This window comes from Mus caroli, unplaced genomic scaffold (genome assembly GCF_978045245.1).
Source record: "Mus caroli unplaced genomic scaffold, Mus_caroli_1 scaffold_10, whole genome shotgun sequence".
NCBI lineage: Eukaryota > Metazoa > Chordata > Mammalia > Rodentia > Muridae > Mus > Mus caroli.
Genome location: NW_028227265.1, coordinates 117,839,357 through 117,857,154, shown reverse-complemented (window position 1 = coordinate 117,857,154; position 17,798 = coordinate 117,839,357).

Here is a 17,798-nt window from a genome sequence, read left to right as displayed (position 1 = left end):
AAAAATGGTAAAAACCCACAGTCGTTTGGGAGTTTCTTTCCTAATTAAGCCAGAAATAAAGAGTTAGAAGGTTGAAGGGAATATATATGTGTGTGTATATATATATAATTGTTATGTTTTTAAAGTTTTGGTGCAGACAACTGGATGAGGTAGGGGAGAGAAATCACTGTACCTGGATCTCACCTTTGTGCTTTTGGGGTCCCCTTCCTGACACTGCTTAACTCCTGGTCCAAAGTTCTCCGCCTTCACCATGCCTGCTTCACCTTAAAAGTGGTTTGGGGAAGTAAGGGAAATTGATTACTCCAGTGAGAGAATGGCTCACGGGGTGAGCCAGGCTGAGAAGTTTCTATAGCAACACGTGGTCTGTGTCCAGATCTTGCGTGTGCACATAAGGGCATTGCCGCAGACAAGTGATACTGTGTTTGACTGGCCTGACTCACTCATAAGTTCTGGTGGGCAGTAAGAAAGCCACAGGCAAGCACCTTTGCCTGTGGATTTAGGATTTCCATCATAAGATGGAGGGAAAGCCCCAAACCCCAGGTGGATACCTAAGCCAAACACATCTCATAAGGCAGCTGCTTCTAGTTATTCAGTACTCAGGCATGGACACAGTTCAGATAGGCCCACGATACTCTCTGTGGTGCAGTGCCATTGGTATTGTTGGTTGGCTTTTTTGCTTTTGTTGTTCGTGTGTATGGTGTTTTGGCAGCATGGATGTCTGTACCACTTGAGTTCTCATTATCCACAGAGTTCAGAAGAGGGCCCTGGGTCCCTTGGAGGTGGTTGTGAGCCATGTGGGTGCTGGGAATCAAACACAGGCCCTCTGCGAGTATCCGTAATTGCTGAGCCATCTCTCCAGCCCCACCTGTCTTAAATTAAACAGAGGAAATAATAAATTGAGTAAGTGAGGTTTGGGGGCTGGAGAAGGGCCCATACCCCGGTGCTAGGAAGGGATGCTGCCTAGTTACAGGGTCCCGCCCACAGGACGTTGGCTCCTTTCCTGCATGAGTAGAGCTGAGTGTGTACCCTGTCTTAGCTTACCGTCTTCATTTTTAATATTCAGGATTCCCCGTGGCCAAGCAGCTTGAGAGTTGATGGGATCTGGGCTTTTTCTATCCGAAACCTACTCTGCCTGCTTTCCCGAGGCACAGGGCATGTGTGATCTAAACCTCTTAATGTGCAGGAGATCCCCAGGAAGGCACAGAGCAGCACAGACTGACAGGAGCAAAGAAGTGGCCTGTTGTGGACTGGGACAGTCTCCAGTGCAGCAGTTCCCAGCCCTCCAATGTGGTGACCCCCAACAGTAAAAATGTTTCTGCCTCCCAAGTGCTGGGGTTAAAGGTGTGTGCCACCACTGCCTGGCTTAAAATTGTTTACATTGCTCCTTCATAACTAATTGTGCTCTAGTTATGAATCGTAACGTAAATACATTTTCCCATGGTCTTACATGACTCCTGTGGAAGGGCCGTCGAACCTCACCTTCTAGTTTGGGGTTTCTGTCTTAGGTGAAGGAAGGGACCTGATTCACACAAAGACACACTGCCTATGGCTCCAGAGCATGTGTCCCTTCTGTAGCATCTACTGCCTTGTTCCAGGCAACCTGAAGGTCAGCCATGACCAACAAGTCTTGTGGAGTAGCAGCTACTGTGACTTCCTGCCTAGAAAAGCTCTGGGACACAAAGAGCTTAAGGTTTTCCTGAGTGCTCTAGGATGTGGCTCCAGTAGCAGTTAACCTGGTGTGCAATATCCCTGTATCCCATCCTGGATACAACCACACACAAGAAAGAAAAAGATTTATACTCATACTGCCAGGTCTTCCACTCCCATGGGTTTGCACTTGTAGCAAACTCACTAGTAAGAGGAATTTTCTTTTCTTTTCTTTAATTCTAATTAATTAATTAATTAATTAGAGACAGGGTTTCTCTGTGTAGGGAACTCATTCTGTAGACCAGGCTGGCCTCGAATCCACCTGCCTCTGCCTCCCAAGTGCTGGGATTAAAGGTGTGCACCACCATTGCCTGAGGGAGAGGAATTTCTAATCCAGTGCTGGAATCATGCATGAAAGCAATTGGGTTGTATGGATAGAAGTCTCCTGTATAAATGGTGTAGGCTGTCAGGAAGCAATATTTAGCAGTGATTATTTGGGACATTATTGTGCTTAGATCAAGGGTTTTGTTTTGTTTTATTTTCTCTGTTTTTGATTTTAAGACAGGGACTCACTGTAGACCAGTACAGCCTCAAACCCACACCCCCTGCCTCGGCCTCCCGAGTATTGCCACTACTGCATCTCTTTAATATGGTTAGATTTTTTTTTAAAGATGTATTTATTATGTATAAAGTACACTGTAGGTGTCTTCAAACACCCCGGAAGAGGGCACCAGCTCTCATTACTGATGGTTGTGAGCCACCATGTGGTTGCTGGGACTTGAACTTGGGACCTTCGGAAAAACAGTCAGTGCTCTTAACCGCTGAGCCATCTCTCCAGCCCTAATATGGTTAGATTTTGATCACACAATTTAATATTTTCATAAAAGTTATAAAATGTAAACAATTGCTTATAGAATTTAACTGTTCATTTGCAAAGATGCTAAATGATTTTTGGGGTTTTTTTGTGAGACAGGGTTTCCCTGGCTGTCCTGGAACTCACTCGGTAGACCAGGCTGGTCTCAAACTCAGAAATCCGCCTGTCTCTGTCCTGCAACTTGCTCTGTAGCCCCAGGCTGACCTCAAACTCAAATCTGTGAGCCTGTGCCTCCCAAGTGCTAGGATTAAAGGTGTGTGCTGCCACACCTGGCCAGAAATTATTTTATACCTCCTGTGTTACGCACCTGGTAGAAGAAGTTGCTTGATAACTATCTAGTTCCTGACACATTTAACGTCTGGTTGCAAGGAAAAGAGGACTCTGACTGTAGAGCACAAAAAAAAGAAGGTACGTCTCAGATTCCAGGGTGTCCAGGAAGGATGCCCTCTGCAGCACAGCCATCTGGAGACACACCCACACGGCGTCAGTGTTGGCTGTGGGCAGCAGGTGGTGCACTGGGCACTCAGTGGCTGGGGTTTGTCCTGGACAGGCAGATATTGTGTTTGGAGTAACTCCTTGGCATGATGGATAACCATGTTTAAAACAGATAAAAGCTGGACATATGAAACACACCTCTAACAGAGGACTGGGGGGCTGAGGCAGGAGGACCACTGAGAGTGTGGAAAGAAGCTGGAATGTCGGTGAGTTCAGCACGTGCTGGACTACATAGCAAGGCTACAGGGTGGATGGATGGATGGATGGATGGATGGATAGGTGGATGGGTGGGTGGGTAGTGGACAAATGGACAGATGGATAGAGATTAAATTTTGTAATTTAAGGTAAGCAAACATTAAGTGGATGAAAGACAGGAATTAGTAATTATTCCATGGTTCACGTACATGATTTTCAAAATGGTTCCAGGTCTTTGCACTAACAAATCTGCATTAACAGTACGATTTATACTTCCTTAAGAAACCAGTCACACCGGCTGGAGGGATGGCTCACTGACTGCTCTTCCGTAGGTCCTGAGTTCAAATCCCAGCAACCACATGGTGGCTCACAACCACCTGTAATGAGATCTGATGCCCTCTTCTGGTGTATCTGACAACAGCTACAGTGTACTTATTTATAGTAATAAATAAATCTTAAAAAAAAAAAAAACAGTCATACACTGGGCGCAGTGGCGCACGCCTTTAATCCCAGCACTCAGGAGGCAGAGGCCGGCAGATCTCTGAGTTCGAGGCCAGCCTGGTCTACAGAGTGAGTTCCAGGACAGCCAGGGCTACACAGAGAAACCCTGTCTCGAAAAAGCAAAAACAAAAAAAAGAAAGAAAGAAAGAAGGAGAGAAAGAAAGAAAGAAAGAGAGAGAGAGAGAGAAGGAAGGAAAGAAAGAAAGAAAGAAAGAAAGAAAGAAAGAAAGAAAGAAAGAAAGAAAGAAAGAAAGAACCCAGTCACACACATGACTGATTGTGGGAAGTACTTCCAGGCAACTGTTCATACTTTGTGGAGGAAAAGACAAGGACACGTGTGTGTCGCAATCTCTCTACTACATGAAGCCAGGGTCAGTATTTTAACCTTTTAAAAACCTTTATCACGTGGCTGGAGAGATGGCTCAGCCATTAAAGAATGCATGTGTAGTGTTCTTCCAGATGACCTGCCTCTAGTCCCCAATACCCTAGACTGATGCACTCACAACTGACAAATAAGGTCATGGAGAAAATGCCTTGGAGGTTCAAAGCACTTGCTGCTCTTGAAGACGACTTGGGTGGCTCCTGGTATCCACAGTGGGAACTGAACCGGAGCCCTCTGCCAGAGGACCAAGCCATGTATACTCCATCTTCCAAGGCACCAATTTCATGAATGTCCCATCCCATCTGTCCTCATTCCTCTGTCCAGACACTCCCCTTCCCCTTCCCCCTGAGTCTGACACTTCCTGGCAGCAATCCCATTTTACTCTGCAGACCCCATGTGCTCAGGGCCTTTGCTGTATCCATCCAATAAACTTGGACCATTTTCCAACCCACTAGACCACTCTGGATATCTCCCCAAAGGAATCTAAGCCGACGCACATGGGAGGTACCAGCACGTCCATCCATCCTGGCTTAGATTCCTTTGGGGAGATATCCGGAGTGGTCTAGTGGGTTGGAAAATGGTCCAAGTTTATTGAAACACTAACACAGATTTCCATATGGCCACACTAATTTATACTCCCAGCCTCACCTTATACTCTCCTCTCATCACTAGCATCTGCTGTTTTTATTTATTTGTTTATTTGGGGGGGGGGTGAGACAAGGCAGGCAGATCTCTGTGTATTAGAGACTCTCCGTACACCAGGCTGGCTTCTAATTCATAGAGATCCACCTGCCTCTGCCTCCCAAGTGCTGGCTATCAGTTCTGTTTGATGACGTCCAACTTACTCCTTTTTTTTTTTTTTTTTTGGTTTTTCGAGACAGGGTTTCTCTGTGTAGCCCTGGCTGTCCTGGAACTCACTCTGTAGACCAGGCTGGCCTCGAACTCAGAAATTCACCTGCCTCTGCCTCCCAGGTGCTGGGATTAAAGGTGTGCGCCACCACGCTCGGCTCCAATTTACTCTTTAAGCTTATATGGGAATGCATTAAGTATGGATCTCACACGTAAAGGTTCACACCTGTAATCCCAGCACTCAGGAGGCTGAGGCAGGAGGATGAGCTCAAGGCCAGTGAAGAGACACCATGACCACGGCAACTTATAGAAGAGAGTTTATTGGGGCTTGCAGCCCCAGAGAGTGAGTCCCTGACCACTGCGGTCGTGAGTATAGCAGCACACAGGCGGGTGTGTGGTCACAGGAGTGGCTGAAAGCTAAGGTTTACATCGATAAACACCTGGCAGAAAGACGCTGAGGTTGGGGACAGTTTCCTGAAACCTTAAATCCCACCTCCAGTGACACACTTCCTCCAATAAGGCCACACCTTATCCTTGCCAAAGAGTTCCAACAACTGGAGACCAAGCATTAGGGGATATGAGCTATAGGGACCGTTCTCATTCAGGAACATTTTCATGCATCCACCTGGGTCTGAGAGATTTCAGGTGTCTAGCCTGCAGTGCTACTGGGGACAGTAGTCTCACTGCACCCGACTTCCAGGGATCACAACTGACTCATTTTTACTTCCTAGGACTGGTGTGTACAGGAAATACAGTTTGAATGAATGCCAAAACCAGGCATTTCAAGTTCATGTAATTAGTTTGAAATTCTAAAAACCATCAAAGCGATTTCCTTTTCCAGACTCTGATCCTGTAACTCAACTCCTCCTGCGGCTTAAGGAACTCTCGGGAAGTTGGTTATTTGCAGGAGCTATCTGTGGTAATGGGATTAACTGGGAAGTGGCCCAGTTGTACCTTAATTTAAACCACATGAAGCCACTCCGGTAGGAGAGCGGAATCATTTACAGAGTGGGTAAATTGCCCAATTATAGGCATCGGATGGCAAAATTCTAGAAAAATGATGGCAACACAGTTTGCCTTTTCTGTCAGACATATTCCCCCGTCACCCTCAGCCCACGTCATCCTCGGCCGACCTTGGTCATCACCTCAGATTGGCTCATGGATCTTTCATCGTTGAGCTTCCTGAACAACCAACATAATAGTGAAGGCAGCACAGGCACCGCCCCGAGCTCTCCTGGACTTTGGTGCTAAGCCTCACAATCCAGTGGGATCTAACAGCAGCAGAAGTTCATTGTGAGCACAGCAGAGGCATGTGGAGATGCAGGCCGTGATGGCAGCCTGCCTAGCTGTGTGTGCAATTGTGTTCACACCCCTCATAGCTTGGGTGTGCAGTTGTGTTCACACCCCTCCCAGCTTGGGTGTGCTCTTGTGTTCACACCCCTCAGCAACTCCTATCACCATTTCCCGAGACTGGGGAGACTACAGAGGCAGGACAGTTACATGCACTGTGTGCATAGGTCTGATCCTGGCTCGGTGTAGGATGCTACGATGCCCTGTACTGTTAGAGAGAGCACAGCCGGCATGGTTATGTCCTTGTGCTATGGGCTGTGTCTCAAGTGCTAGGACAGTTACCTCATCTATACTGAGGAGTCCTTGGGACTGCAAGTCTCAAACCTCCTCTCAATGACTCAGGAAGCGCAGAGAGATACAGAGAGGGAATGCTAAGTAAGATGCCACCAGCCAAGACCCAGGAAGATGCCACCAGCCAAGGCCCAGGAAGATGCCACCAGCCAAGGCCCAGGAAGATGTCTGTGTTGTTGTTAGTGACCTTCCTGTGCCTTGGAAATCCTCTCAAAGGAATCTTTGTTGTTAGGACAGTTTCAGATAGCTCATGCTGGCCTCAATGACCATTCTAGCCAAAGATGACCTTGAACTCTGGATCTCCCTGCCTCTACCTCCAAACGTTGGGATTACAGCCACCCCACCTAGCAAAGGTTCTCTTCAAATGTCAGATTTGTAAGGCAAAACCTCTTAAGAGACACAAGGGGGCACTGAAATACGTGCAGTTTCTCTTTCTGTTGGTTTTGTTTTCTGGGGCTATGGTCTTACACTGTAACTCAGGCTAGCCCAGAATATATTATGTATCCCAGTCTAGCCTCAAAAATTGTCTAGACCTCCTAGGAATCTAATTATGAGCCACTAAGTCTAGCTACAATGGAAATTTTACTTCTGCCTTCTCTATATGTGAGAACTTACGGAAAAAGATGTCCAACTGTGAGACTAAGAGCATAAGTCCGACCATTTTGCACACACAATAGCCACAAACAAAATATACCTTTCCCCCAGTGTCTGCTAAAGTGTTGATTTTTTTTTCAATGATATTTTCAGCACACAAAGAAAACCCCAGGGACTACTCAAGGCTTGTGCTGTCCTCCCACTGAGTATGAACATTCTGAATCAGCCTGGAATGGCCACCACAGCACCTGTTTAAACAGCTTGTGTTTCTGGGCTATAGACATTTTTTGGTTTGGTTTGGTTTGGTCTGGTTTGGTTATGGTTTTTTCAAGACAGGGTTTCTCTGTGTAGCCCTGGCTATCCTGGAACTAGATCTTTATACCAGGCTGGCCTTGGATTCACAGAGATCCACCTGCCTCTGCCTCCCAGCTGCTCGGATTAAAGGTATGCACCACCCACCACCCAGAGGCTATAGATGTTTTTGCCTCTAGATCATTTTGTCTCTGAAATCGTATTAAAAAAAATGCTTAATAGTGATGAGTGTGTCCACACGTACAGAAGTTATCAGTTTCCATCTGCACCTTGCAGTGGTTCCTGCACCATGGCTATGCAAATATGTATTTATCATCCCACCCTCTACCCCACCCCCACCCCCGAGGAATGGCAAAGTGCACTCAAAGTTATTTCAATCTAATCTGTTGATGACAACAAAAAATTTCTACCAACCAAAAGTTTATGTATATAAACACAGGCAAACATACATGTCAAATAAAATTTTTTAAAAAGTATATATATAGCCGGGTGTGGTGGCACACACCTTTAATCCCAGCAGCTAGGAGGCAGAGGCAGACGGATTTCTGAGTTCAAGGCCAGCCTGGTCTACAAAGTGAGTTCCAGGACAGCCAGAGCTATACAGAGAAACCCTGTCTCGAAAAAACAAAACAAAACAAATATATATATATATGTGTGTGTGTGTGTGTATACATATATACATATACTTATTCATATAAGCAAGAGAGAGACTATATGTAATTTTTATTGTCCTGATATCAGTATCCTTTCTCTAGCCTCAGTCTCTATGGCTCCTCACACTGAAGTTTCTTCCATGTTACTCCCACTCCAGCAACAGAGGAGCCTCCTCAGGTGCTGCCTGACATGCAATGGCCACCGTCACTCCACATGTCCCTGCTGCCACTGCAGAGCCACAGAGGTGAGCCTGACCCTTTCCTTCTCAGACCAGCCTAAAGCAGGAGGATAAACTGGCCCTTTAGTAAACAGTCTGTGCAGCAGGCTGAACAGTCACGGAGGAAGGTCACCAGGGTCCACAGCAGTCACTGAGGTCCATAGCTGACTCTGAGTGAGGATCGGGTGTATGGGACATACGGTTTCGAGAGACAGGCAACCCTCAGGTTCCTTAGTGCAGGCGAAGGCTGACAATGACAGAGACTCGGTGGGCACATGCAGTAATCCCAGTACTGGAGATGCTAGGAAAAGAGAGCCCTATGAAGTGGCTCAAGGCTAGACTGCATGGGTACACTGTCTGAAAGGAGGCAAGACACAGGGAAAGACCTCTCTGCATTCACGGCACAGAGGATGACAGCTGCTGCTTCCACCAGACGACAGACCAGCGTTTTGATCCTCACTCGTGTGATGGGCTCTCAAGGAGAGGATGGTGAGGGCAAGCCACTTAGAGTGTTGGGTCTTAAAGAGGGCCAGATTGGAGGCTGAGACGGAAGATACAGCAGTGGCCAGGAGAGAGCAGACAGCAAGCAGAGAGACCTGGAGACCCTGTCACAGTATCTGTGGTGGCAGCTGACACACCATCTGATGTCCCTTCTAGGAGCAGCTGACCTGGTCACCTGTTGTGGGGCCCTCAAGAGATCCCAGCTGAAGGCCCCCTGCTGCCCTTGGTTGCTGTTTGGAATGAGCCTTATATTCCTATGGGTTGGAGACGCACAAACTCCAGGGTCATACTTCCTGGAGTTGGGCTGTGGGTTAGTGATCGGAGGTCTTACACAGAACAATGCCATTCTGAGTTCTTCACCCAGAGGCCTCCTGTGTCTGGGGAGCCTTGTGAATAAGGTCCTGAGGCTGGGAGACCTTCCTGAGGTTATGGGGGTCCTTTGGGGAGGGACAAGAGTGTCCAAGGAGGAACTTAGAGACAGCAGGTGTGATGGTAGAGATCGCTGATAGAGAGACGGCAGGAAGAAGCCTCAAACCAGGGAAAGAAAGAAAGAAGCCAGGAGGATGGAAAGGGGACTTTCCCAGTGTCCCCAGGCATTGACTCCTGATACCGTGACTTCAGCCCCGTGAAGCTCTCAGACTTCTGCCTCCTGCAGGGAAAGATGATAAACTTTGCTCTCAGCCACTACAGACAGAAGTATAGGGAAGGGGTGAGGGAGCCACCCGCACCAATGCTCAGACATTCATGAACAGTGATGTGAGGCATCTGCCCCTGCCAACTGGCTCAGCATTGGCGTTTCCTTCCAGAAGCTGAGGTCTCTGGCTCAAGGGGTCCAGTGCAGCAGATCCAACCTGTTGGAGGAGCCGTCTGAGTGTGCTCTGTAGGATGCAGAGTACTCAAGCTGTGAATGGATCAGAAGAGGATGGGAGGCAAGTAGATCGAGGAGAGGCCTGAGCCCCTCTCGGGCTATAAGCATGCTAAGGTCTTGAGCTCAGCTGGCCAGAGCTTTCCAACTCTGAGGGCTTATTCTACTCTTGTAGGGGACACAAGTGACAGCAACAGTGTCCTCGTAAGAGGAAGCACATGGTGGCCGTGTGGGTCCAGGATAGGAGTGTCAGCAGCTGCTCAGTTGTGTAAAACCCATCACAGAGCTGACGTCCCCGCTGGAGTCCCTGATCTTTCTTACACTGGGGTGAGGGAGGGCGGCCCGCCTGGAGTCTGGTCCTTCTTACACTGGACTAACACTTGGGTTTCTGGCAGAATCCATATGTAAAGATGTGGAGTCCCGGCACCCTCTGTACCTTTTACAGGGCTGGTGACATTAGCTGGCCAACCAGGGTCTATGGGGAGACCTGGAAAGCTTTTGGCCCACTCTGCTGTCTCAGAGGCCGAGGGCTATTCAGGCAAGAGACTTCTGATAGGCCAAGTCATCTGGGGGTTACATGTCAGATCTATTGACTGATACCTTATCCTTTGTCACCTGAGCCCCGCCCCCTCCCAAGAGCTTGGTTTGGGAGGGACTCTCATAATAAGTTCAAAGAGAGGGGCCAGAAGGGTTTGTCTGTCCCTCCATCTGCACTCATTTATAAGAGAGGGAGTTTTCTGCAGACCCAAGGTGTCAGTGGGTGGTGCTTGGACTGAGAACAGCTGCTGCTCAGGTGGTGGTTAGACCTCTTGTAAGTCGGCAACTCAGCTTCCATTTTTGGGATTATTTTTTAATGTGGTGAGATACACCTAACATAGAAGCTGTTTGCGTTTGTTTGCTTGTTTTCCAGACAGTTGTGGCACACCTTTAACCCTAGCACTTGGAGGTGGAGGCAGGCAGATCTCTGAGTTTGAGACCAGCCTGGCCTGCAAAGGGAACTACAGGACAGCCACAGCTACACAGAGAAACCTTGTCTTCTCGAAACAAAACAAATATTTTAAAAAGAAGCCGTTTTTTTCCCCACTATCACCCACCCCCACCTCCCACCCCCCCCACCCCCCACCTCCCACCCCCCACCTCCCACCCCCCCCACCCCCCAGTGAGGCCTTTTGAGTATTTGTTTCACATCTGTAGAAAAAAACTCTCAGGATTTTCCCAGGCCTGGGGTGGGGGTGGGGGAGATGGAATCTGTTTTTGTTTTTTTGTTTTTTCTTGTTTCTCTGTGGTGCGTGATGCCAGCTAAAGCGGTCAGCTCAATGAAACCAACCTGACAGGTGGGAGCAGGCCGTTCTTCCTAGATCTTTGAGCTGCAGGTCAAACCTGGGGCTCCTTGGTTTGTTCAACCCGATCACAGCACTGGGCACGACCGCTAAGGGGTTCTGACCATCCGGCCACAGTGACCACGTGCAGGTGGACCTTCGGTGTTTCCTCAGCAAACGCCTTGTCTCCCTGGCCCTATCATCTTCCCGTCCGAGGCCCTGTTCCCATCTCCAGCCTCTTTCCAGTGTCTGCGAGGGTGGCTTCTCTAGAGAGATGAGTGAAGCTAATATAGAGCATAAGTCCCCTTCAAGCTCCGTTCCAGCTGCAGGATGTATCGCCTCCACCCTTGGGCTATCTTGAATAAGGCTGTGTGGACCCGGGCTCACAGGTACCTGATTGAATCTTGAGTTGTGTTATTTCAGGGTTCCGTGTTTGTGCCTGCCCCCTCCATTGCTTCCCTTGCATTTCTGAGTCCCAACCAGCATCTGCTTCCTGTGTAAGCGGCCAGATTCTTGCCTGTGCCTGACCTGCTGGCCTGACTCAAGCTCAGCCCTCAGGCAGTCAACTCAAGACTCAAGACCTCAGGGTGCAGAGAGTCTGTTGAGCTGAGTGTTTCCTGTTCCAAATGCCCCAAGCCAGCTTGGAGCTTGAGCTGAACCCTCTGCTAGAGGCTGTGGAGGGGCTGCAGGGAGGTGACGCTCAACAGGAAGGGGCTGAAATGTTAGGAGTAGGAGCCTGGCAGATGTGGAGCAGGAAGCCAGTCTGAAGGCCGCCGCTTTGCATGTCTGACCTGTGAGTCGTGGGACTCAGCCTGAGCTCAGGACCCAGACACAGGGGCCTAATGTTCACAGGATTGGGTCTGGCCAAGCTGGAGCTCGAAGTGGGGCTAGCAGAGTGTGGTGGAAGCATGCTCTTCCTTCTGAAGAGGAAGAGTGAGCAGCCTGTTGTGTGGTCAGCCTGAGGGACGAGGACATTCAAGGTTCAGAGCAGCAGCAGGAGATCCCCACTGGAGGAATTCAGCCACCTTTCCTGTGGAGCTCAGTAAAGAATTTGGGGGGTCGAGTTCTGGCAGGGGTGGGTCATCCATACCCTCCACATTATCTCTTGGCATCCAAGTGGCAACCTTAATTCATTTTGTGAGGAACTTTTCCTCTGGGGGAGGTCTCATCTTAGGTGACACGTATCAGGGCTGCACAATTGCACTTTCTTTTTAGAGACCACGTGTTTCTTGTTCCTTGGAAGATCCGGAGTAAATACTGTCAGCTGCAAGCTGTCAACATCTGGAGACCCAGGGCTGGGCTGTGTTGGCAATAACTGGGCAGCAGGTGCTTGCTGAGTATATACAAGGCCTCGGGTTCTATTCAGGGCAGCCAAGAGATGAAGTCTCAGCATGTCTCTCAGCTTAAGTCCCCCAGTTCAGCATGCAGAGAGATTTAAAGAGGCTCGGCAAACTCAAGCCGTGGCAACCCCGAGGAATCATTAACTTTCCACGTGAAGGTAAAACGATGTGTGAGTTGGGAGACATAAACCTATAACCAGGAGGGTGGCCCTGGTGTGGGAGGGGGCTGGTCTTCCAGCCCTGCTGCTATTCTTTGTTCCCCTGGCCTGGGACTGCTGAGTCCCTTGTCATTAGGCTTCTCAAAAGACAGGGATGGTGTGGCCAGGGCTAAGAGCCTCTTATTGGCTAGATTTTGAAAAAGTGGGCATAGAGGAAGGTGCTACCACACGGGCTGTGCAGGACCCTGAGGGGTGTGACAGCAGAGACTTCTGGGGTGGGGAAGCTCCTTACCACCACAGACAGCCCATCCCTTTGCCAGCTCCTCCAGTCTTGTGCTGTACAGTCCAGAGAGCGGCCTACAAGGCTGCACTGTGGGATCTGAGTGAGTCTATTACATATATAGCAAGCTAAAGGTAAAACAGAAAGAGTGAGGAAAGAAGGAGGGACAGATGGCAGCTAGAGAGCAGGGACAGATGACAGACAGCAACACAAGCCCAGCACTCACGTCTAGCCTGTGAGTGAGCACAAAAGGCCACACTGTTGAACCAGGGCTTACAAGCATCCAGCGAGCAGGACCTGAGGACGTGCTGAGGCGAGGAGCCAGAGTTCCTGACCAGGAGAGTCCAGACTGAGCAGTGGCCCTCAGCAAGGCTTCCAAGTGCAGGACCAAGCAGCAATAGGTGTCAAGGGTGTCACCAAGTAGAGGCTCACAAACCCAGACCAGGGACGCTGAGACAGTCAGTCAGTTCTCAGTTGAGCTCTGTCCGTGGATGAGAAAGAGAAATTCTTTCCATGCCTGAATTGCTAGCTCCTTAGTGTTTTATTTTATTTATTTATTTTTTTAGTACATTTGAAACATTTTTAAATTTGCATACAGTATATTCTGACCATATTCTCACCCCTCCCCCAAATCCCCCCAGATCCTCCACCCCCAACTCATGTTCCTTCTCCCATCCTCAAAAACACAACAGCCAAAAACAAGAAAACAAAATCAAACCCCAAAAAACGGAAACCATAAAGACAACAACAAAAAGCGCACACAGCAACACGGCGTCCATTTTGCATTGGCTCACTCCTCCTAAGCATGGAGCCTTCTCTAGAGTGGGTGACGCTCTCTCGCGCTTGCTCAGTGTCACTCCACTGAAGACAGCTCAGCAGGAATCGAATAGCTTCCTGGGAGGGGGCAGGACTGTGCCTTCACTTCCCCTTCTCAGCCCTGGGTTCTCTAAGAAAGCAGGCTGATCAATGAATGCTGAGTGTCGTAGTTATTTATGGTTTCTGTTGCTGTGAAGAGACACCATGACCAAGGCAACTCTTATAAAAGACAACATTTAATTGGGGGCTGGCTTACAAGTTCAGAGGTTCAGTCCATTATCATCAAGGCAGGAAGCATGGCAGCATCCAGGCAGACATGGTGCTGGAGGGACTGAGAGTTTTACATCTTGTTCTGAAGGCAAACAGAAAACTGGCTTCCAGCTAGGAGGAAGTTCTCTCAAAGTCCACCCCCACAGTGACACACTTCCTCCAACAAGATCACCATCCTAAGTGTGCCACCCCCTGGGCCAACTGTATTCAAACCACCACAGGGAACAAGACAAGAAGCAGTACTCCTCCACATTCTCTGCCTCTGCTCCTGCCTCCGAGTTCCTGCTCTGCTTGAGTTCCTGCCCTCACTGCTTTTGATGGTGAACTCTTACCTGGAAGTATAAGCTGAAATAAACCCCTTTCCTCTCCAAATTGACATTAGTCATGTTTCACCACGGCAATAGTAACTCTAAGTCAGTAGAATTAGTACCTGGAGTGAGGCATTGCTGTGACAGACTTGACCGTGAGTTTTTGGGAGGACTGTGAAAGGACTTTGGGACTTTGAACTTGAAAAGCCATTTAATGTTCAAAACTGGTGAGCTATTCTATGGGAGTTTGGGAGATAACTGTTGAAAGAAATGAAGACCATGGAGGCCTGACTTGTGGAAATTCAAGAGGGAAGTTGGAGAGTTACTAAGACTATTAAGAGTTAAATTAGGACTATCACATATTTGTTATTTTGAATGAAAAGTCTGAAGCCGGGCAGTGGTGGCGCACGCCTTTAATCCCAGCACTTGGGAGGCAGAGGCAGGTGGATTTCTGAGTTCGAGGCCAGCCTGGTCTACAGAGTGAGTTTCAGGACAGCCAGGGCTACACAGAGAAACCCTGTCTCGGGAAAAAAAAAAAAAAAAGAAAAGAAAAGAAAAAGAGAAAAGAAAAGAAAAGTCTGTGGTTGTGGGGCTCAGGAGTCAGCCATGATTAGCAAGAGCCCAGTATCATGGTGTTGAAGCATTTGCTTTACTGGTACAACTGATGCTGGTTAGCTGGAGCTAAGAAGTTAGTTGATGATTAAGAAGACACCAGCACCACTGAGGTGAGATCTAGGGAGGCTTTCCTTAGAGTCAACACACAGAAGTGTCCCAGAGATGCCCTAGGTTGTACCTGTCACTGGCAGCTGAACTTGATAGTGTACAAGTCTCCCAGGTGGTCTGGGTTTGAATGCATGGTACAGTCATGGCAAGCAGCTGAGGCCTGAGACTGTGAGAAACCAGAATAGGCCGTTGGAGAAGGTGTAGCCTCAGTAGCCATTGAAGCCCCAGAATCATGGAGAGAAGTTGAGGCTTGGTGTGGGTCTTCATGGATCATCAGCCATTAGGGTCCATGCAGGCAAAGGAAGCCTGTAACCTAACTAAGGCTATGGACATTCCTCAGGTAGAGGCCTGTGTGGTGCTTAAAATTCTCCAGACAAGTTCAGAGAAGGAGAATCCCTGCTAATGATGCCTGTTCCCCATGTTGCGCCGAGTCCAGAGCTATCTGGTCATGGTGGACTTCAACCTTAATTAGCTGTTTTCCCACAGCTTGGCATCATGAAGAGAACCTATGAGAGGTTATTGGTTAAAGTTAATCCCAGCCGCAGCAGAAGACCCCAGCATTTGGGGGATGCCAGTACCATGGGACATCCACCATGAATAGTAGCAGCTGTTTAGTTGAGCTGGCCTGAGCCTAGAAGACAAACTGTGTGTACTGCAGGAGGTGAGGCCAGGGGCTGGAGAGATGGCTCAGCAGTTAAGAGCACTGACTGCTCTTCCAGAGGTCCTGAGTTCAATTCCCAGCAACCACATGGTGTCTCATAACCATCTGTAATGAGATCTAATGCCCTCCTCTGGTATGTCCGAGGAGAACAACAGTATAATCACATATATAAAATAAATAAATATTGAAGAAAGAAAGAAAAAAGAAAGAAAGAAAGAAAGAAAGAAAGAAAGAAAGAAAGAAAAAGAGAAAGAAAGAGGAAAGGAGAGGAACTTGACCGAACTTGACCAAACCCTTAGAGGGAGGCCAGAAGATCATGAGTCATTTACAAAGAAGGAGTGTTTTGGTTTTGATTTGATTTGATTGTGATTGTATCCTGGTTCTTCCCTCTTTTTTTTTTTCCCCGAGACAGGGTTTCTCTGTGTAGACCTGGCTGTCCTGGAACTCACTCTGTAGACCAGGCTGGCCTTGAACTCAGAAATCTGCCTGCCTCTGCCTCCCAAGTGCTGGGATTAAAGGCGTGCGCCACCACCGCCTGGCTGTGTTTGAATTTTTAAAGGTTGTGAAATTGTTTAACTTTGTGAAATGCTTTATATTGTGATGTCTTTTTTTTTTTTTAAAGATTTATTTATTTATTATATGTAAGTACACTGTAGCTGTCTTCAGACACTCCAGAAGAGGGCGCCAGATCTCGTTGCGGATGGTTGTGAGCCACCATGTGGTTGCTGGGATTTGAACTCTGGACCTTCGGAAGAGCAGTCGGGTGCTCTTACCCACTGAGCCATCTCACCAGCCCTGTGATGTCTTTATTAACCCGTGATCTTGGGGATGAACAAGAAAGGAGATGTTGTGACTTACCAGTGATGTGCTTGTGTGTCCAGTTGACAAGGGGTCAGTTGTGCTGGCTAGTATTATGTCAATTTAACACAAGGTAGAGTCGTTGGAGACAAGGGAGCCTCAATTGAGAAATTGCTTCCTATTCAGGCTGTAGGCAAGCCTGCAGGGCATCTTCTTAATTAGTGATTGACGTGAGAATGAAGTCCCACATGGGTGGAGCCACTCCTGGGCATGTGGCCCTGGGTTCTATAAGAAAGCAGGCTGAGCAAGCCATAATGATCAAGCCAGTAAGCAGCACCCCTGCCCCATGGCCTCTGCATCAGCTCTGCCTCCAGGTTCCTGCTCTGCTTGAGTTCCTGCCCTCACGGCTTTTGATGATAACCTGGTCTATGGAACTGCAAACAAAACAAACCCTTTTCTTCCACAAGTTGCTTTTGATTGTGGTGTTCCATCATAGCAGCCACCACCCTAAGACACTATGCTACTTCCCATCTATTACAAAAAGATGCTTCACTGATGAGGGTTGAGCGACATGATGATCTATGGGTACAGCAATATGACATTAAAAGTTATTTTATTGCTGTGTTCTGTTAGCAGAATAATTGCAGGAGATTCACACACACACACACACACACACACCCAGGCCCATGGCTCACGTATTCTCAGGTTCTTGGTCACTTTAGTAGTGTGAGGTATGGGCTCCATGGAGTGGGCCTTAAATTCAATCAGAAAGTGGTTGGTTACCCCCATTACATTTGTGCCACAACTGCACCAGTGTATTCTGCAGGCAGGTCACTGTCGTAGATTTGCAAGGTTCACAGCCAGGTGAAATTGATGGCTTCTTTTCTGATAGGGTCTAAGAATGCCAGTCAGGAGGGGCAAAGCTTTTAGTTGGGAAAGAGCTAGATTTCTCTCTGGTGACATAGGTACATGGATTCTTCAGCCATGGGCCTTACTATCATGTTGTGGAAGAGTAACCAATAGCCTTGGCAATAAACTGGGATGTTTAGGGAAGGGTCTATGAGACTCCTTTATCCAATGATTCAACAGATGTAATACATTCTTGTACTGGGTTTTACTTGCTAGCGTGTGATGTCTAGTTGGGGAATTGTCTCCTTTGTATTTGCTTGGGCTTCTAGTTGGGGAATTGTCTCCTTTGTATTTGCTTGGGCCAGGGAGTGCTGATATTAGAAAGTGTGGCTTTGTTGGAGTAGGTATGTCATTGTGGATGTGGGCTTTGTCCTGGCTTTCCAGAAGCCAGAATTCTGCTAGCAGCCTTCAGATGAAGATGTAGAACTCTCAGCTCTGCCTGTACCATGCCTGCCTGGATGCTGCCATGCTCCTGCCTTGATGATAATG